The sequence below is a fragment of the Peromyscus leucopus genome, chromosome 2 (genome assembly GCF_004664715.2).
Source record: "Peromyscus leucopus breed LL Stock chromosome 2, UCI_PerLeu_2.1, whole genome shotgun sequence".
Taxonomy (NCBI): Eukaryota; Metazoa; Chordata; class Mammalia; order Rodentia; family Cricetidae; genus Peromyscus; species Peromyscus leucopus.
The window spans coordinates 109,206,637-109,211,909 of record NC_051064.1 but is presented as its reverse complement, the minus strand read 5'-3'; positions in this window follow the sequence as shown (position 1 = coordinate 109,211,909).

The following is a 5,273-nucleotide window of genomic DNA, read 5'->3' as shown; positions in this document are numbered from 1 at the left end:
CTCAGCCCTTTTATCATTTGTGTATAGGAGGGCTACTGATTTTTTTGAGTTGATCTTGTATCCTGCCACTTTACTGAAGGAGTTTATCAGCTGTAGAAGTTCCCTGGTAGAGTTTTTGGGGTCACTTATGTATACTATCATATCTGCAAATAGTGAAAGTTTGACTTCTTCCTTGCCAATTTGTATCCCTTTGATCTCCTTTTGTTGTCTTATTGCTCTAGCTAGAACTTCTAGTACTATATTGAATAAATATGGGGAGAGTGGACAGCCTTGTCTTGTTCCTGAATTTAGTGGTATCGCTTTGAGTTTCTCTCCATTTAATTTGATGTTTGCTGTTGGCTTGCTATAAATTGCTTTTATTATGTTTAGAAATGTTCCTTGTATTCCTATTCTTTCTAAGACCTTTATCATGAAGGAGTGTTGGATTTTGTCAAAGGCTTTTTCAGCATCTAGGGAGATGATCATATGGTTTTTTTCTTTCAGTTTGTTTATATGGTGTATTACATTGACTGATTTCCGTATATTGAACCATCCTTGCATCCCTGGGATGAATCCTACTTGGTCGTGATGGATGATTGTTTTGATGTATTCTTGGATTCGGGTTGCCAATATTTTGTTGAGTATTTTTGCATCAATGTTCATGAGGAGATTGGTCTGTAGTTCTCTTTCTTTGTTGCATCTTTGTGTGGTTTGGGTATCAGGGTAATTGTAGCCTCATAAAAAGAGTTTGGTAGTGTTCCTTCTGTTTCTATTGTGTGGAACACTTTGAAGAGGATTGGTATTAGTTCTACTTTGAAAGTCTGGTAGAATTCTGCACTGAAACCATCTGGTCCTGGGCTTTTTTTAGTTGGGAGACTTTTGATGACTGTTTCTATTTCTTTAGGGGTTATTGGTCTATTTAAATGGTTTATCTGGTCTTGATTTAATTTTGGTATTTGGTATTTATCCAGAAAATTGTCCATTTCTTCCTGGTTTTCCATTTTTGTGGAGTACAGGTTTTTGAAGTATGATCTGATGATTCTCTGGATTTCCTCATTGTCTGTTGTTATGTCTCCCTTTTCATTTCTGATTTTGTGAATTTGGGTGCTCTCTCTTTGCCTTTTGGTTAATTTGGCTAGTGGTTTGTCTATCTTGTTGATTTTTTCAAAGAACCAACTCTTTGTTTCATTGATTTTTTGTATTGTTCTCTTGTTTTCTATTTCGTTGATTTCAGCCCTCAATTTGATTATTTCCTGGCGTCTATTTCTCCTGGGTGAGTTTGTTTCTTTTTGTTCTAGAGCTTTCAGTTGTGCTGTTAATTCATTGGTATGGGATTGCTCCATCTTCTTTATGTGTGCATTTAGAGCTATGAATTTTCCTCTTAGCACTGCTTTCATAGTGTCCCATAAGTTTGGGTATGTTGTACTTTCATTTTCATTGAATTCTAGGAACTCTTTAATTTCTGTCTTTATTTCTTCCTTGACCCATTGATGTTTCAGGTGGGCATTATTCAGTTTCCATGAGTTTGTGGGTTTTCTATAATTTTTGTTGTTATTGAGTTCTAACTTTAAGGCATGGTGGTCTGATAAGATACAGGAGGTTATTCCAATTTTTTTGTATCTGTTGAGATTTGTTTTGTGTCCAAGCATGTGGTCAATTTTTGAGAAGGTTCCATGGGGTGCTGAGAAGAAGGTATATTCTTTTGTGTTAGGATGGAATATTCTGTAGATATCTATTAGGTCCATTTGAGTCATAAGATCTGTTAGGTCCTTTATTTCTTTGTTAAGTTTCAGTCTGGTAGATCTATCTTTTGGTGAGAGTGGTGTGTTAAAATCTCCCACTACTAATGTGTGGGGTTTGATGTGTGTTTTAAACTTTAGTAGTGTTTCTTTTATGAATGTGGGTGCTTTTGTATTTGGAGCATAAATGTTTAGAATCGAGACTTCATCTTGGTGGATTTTTCCCGTGATGAATATGTAATGTCCATCCTGGTCTCTTTTGATTGATTTTAGTTTGAAGTCTATTTTATTAGATATTAGGATAGCTACACCAGCTTGTTTCTTAGGTCCATTTGCTTGGAAAACCTTTTCCCAGCCCTTTACTCGGAGGTAGTGTCTGTCTTTGGAGTTAAGGTGTGTTTCTTGTATGCAGCATATGGATGGGTCCTGTTTTCTTATCCATTCTGTTAGCCTGTGTCTTTTTATAGGTGAGTTGAGACCATTGATATTGATGGATATTAATGACCAGTGATTGTTAATTTCTGTTATTTTTTTGGTTGTGTTGTGTTGTCCTTCTGTGGTGTATGTTGGTGTAGGATTATCTATTGCTTGATTTTTCATGGATGTGTTTAGCTTCTTTGGGTTGAATTTTCCCTTCTAGTGCTTTCTGTAGGGCTGGGTTTGTGGACAGGTATTGATTAAATCTGGTTTTATCCTGGAATATTTTGTTTACTCCGCCTATGGTGATTGAGAGTTTTGCTGGGTATAATAGTCTGGGTTGGCATCCGTGGTCTCTTAGTGTCTGCATGAGGTTTGTCCATGATCTTCTAGCTTTCATAGTCTCTATTGAGTAGTCTGGTGTTATTCTGATGGGTTTACCTTTATATGTTACTTGGTCCTTTTCCTTTGCAGCTCTTAATATTTTTTCTTTATTCTGTGTGTTTAGTGTTTTGATTATTATGTGGCGAGGGGACTTTTTTTTTGGATCCAGCCTATTCGGTGTTCTGTAAGCTTCTTGTATCTTCATAGGTATTTCTTTCTTTAGGTTAGGAAAGTTTTCTTCTATGATTTTGTTGAATATATTTTCTGTGCCTTTGAGTTGGTATTCTTCTCCTTCTTCTATCCCTATTATTCTTAGGTTTGGTCTTTTCATGGTGTCCCAAATTTCCTGGACGTTTTGTGTTAGGACTTTTTTGTCTTTATTGTTTTCTTTGACTGACGAATCTATTTTCTCTATCGTGTCTTCAGTGTCAGAGATTCTCTGTTCCATCTCTTGCAATCGGTTGGTTATGCTTGTTTCTGTAGTTCCTATTCGTTTTGTCAGGATTTCTATTTCCAGCATTCCCTCAGCATGTGTTTTCTTTATTGTCTCAAATTCATTTTTCAGATCTTGGAATGTTTCTTTCATCTGTTTAATTGCTTTTTCTTGACTTGATTTGATTTCTTCCCATTTTTTGTTCGTTTTTTCTTCCATTTCTTTAAGGGAGTTTTTTATTTCCTCTTTAATGGAGTTTTTCATTTCCTCTTTAAGGGAAGTTTTTATTTCCTCTTTAAGGGAGTTTTTTATTTCCTCTTTAAGGAAAGTTTTTATTTCCTCTTTAAGGTAGTTTTTCAATTCCTCTTTAAGGAAAGTTTTTATTTCCTCATTGAGGGAATGTTTTATTTCTTCTTTAAGGGCCTCTATCATCTTCTTAATGTCATTTTTAGGGTTGATTTCTTCTGTTTCTTCTGTCATGGTATGTTTAGGTCTTGCAGGTGTAGAATCACTAGGTTCTGATGTTGCCATATAGGTCTTTATGTTGTTGCCTGTATTTTTGCACTGGCGTCTACTCATCTCTTCCTCTGTGAGGTGCAGGTGGTGACTGTGTCTGAGAGTGCCTCTCTTGCTCTAATTTTTAGTCTTGGTTTAGTAGTGGTTCTTGGTTAAATTGGTTCTATTGGGCTATTTCTTCAGGGGTAGCTGATTTCAATCGGTGAATTATATACTTATGATTCTGGTGATCTGGTTTGGTGTCTGGGTAGCGCCTTCTTCTGTGTTCCCGGGTCACGTTTTGTTCATTTGTCAACTCCTCAGCTGATCTTGTTTCTTCAGACTTTAAACTGTAGGCATCTGAATCCTCTCCCAGATGGGTTTCAGCTGAGCAGGGTAGTCTCACCAACACCTCCAAGTTGTTGGGTTTCACAGGATCAGCAGCTGGGCCCTGGGTTGTCCTCAGACGGAGTGTTCAGATTCGTTCTGGTTCTGACCCACCGAGATAGCTTCCTCCCCAGATGTTGGGGTTAGGGGCGTCCCTGTTCCAAGCTGCGTCTGCTTGTCTCCGTCCCTGGGCCTGTTTACCTCTGTAGACCGCCGCCGAGCTTGTGTGTCCCTGTCAGCTGCCGCTGGGTCTGTCTGCCTCGGGGGGCTGCCACCGGGCCTGAATGTCTCTGCCGGCTGCAGCCGGGACTGAATGTCCCTGTCGGCCTTTGCCGCCGGGCCCGTTTACCTCAGCGGGCCGCCGCTGGGCCCGTCTACCTCTGTGGGCCGCCGCAGGGCCTGAATGTCCTGTCGGCTGCCGCCGGGTCTGAATATCCCTGTCGGCTGCCGCCGCTGGGCCCGTCTACCTCAGCGGGCTGCTGCTGGGCCAGTCTACCTCCACGGGCCGCCGCCACAGGCCTACCTGCGTCTGCTTGTCTCTACCGTCGGGCCTGTCTACCTCTATGGGCCGCTGCTGGGCCTGAATGTCTCTGCCGGCTGCCGCCGGGCCTGAATGTCCCTGTCGGCTGCTGCCGCCGGGTCCGTTTAACCTCAGCGGGCCGCCGCTGGGCCCGTCTACCTCTGTGGGCCACCGCAGGGCCTGAATGTCCTGTCGGCTGCCGCCGGGTCTGAATATCCCTGTCGGCTGCCGCCGCTGGGCCCGTCTACCTCAGCGGGCTGCTGCTGGGCCCGTCTACCTCTACGGGCCGCCGCCGCAGGCCTACCTGTGTCTGCTTGTCTCTGCTGCCGGGCCTGTCTACCTCTGTGGGCCGCCGCTGGGCCTGAATGTCTCTGCCGGCTGCCGCCGGGCCTGAATGTCCCTGTCGGCCGCTGCCGCCGGGTCCGTTTACCTCAGCAGGCCACCGCTGGGCCCGTCTACCTCTGTGGGCTGCCGCTGGGCCTGAATGTCTCTGTCGGCTGCCGCTGGGTCTGGATATCCCTGTCGGCTGCCGCCGCTGGGCCCGTCTACCTCCACGGGCCTCCGCCGCAGGCCTACCTGCGTCTGCTTGTCTCTGCCGCCGGGCCTGTCTACCTCTGTGGGCCGCCGCTGGGCCTGAATGTCTCTGCCGGCTGCCGCCGGGTCTGAATATCCCTGTCGGCTGCCGCCGCTGGGCACGTCTACCTCAGCGGGCTGCTGCTGGGCCCGTCTACCTCCACGGGCTGCCGCCACAGGCCTCTAATCTTTCCTTCTTAAAGAAACAAAGCAGGGAAATCAAAACTGGGATAATAAATTGGGAGACCCTTCAGTGGAAGCTTCCCATATGGCCTTGCTAGAAGTTAGATGGGAACGAGGAAGGAGAACAAGATGCGGCATTCATTTTTTTTATTTATTTATTTAT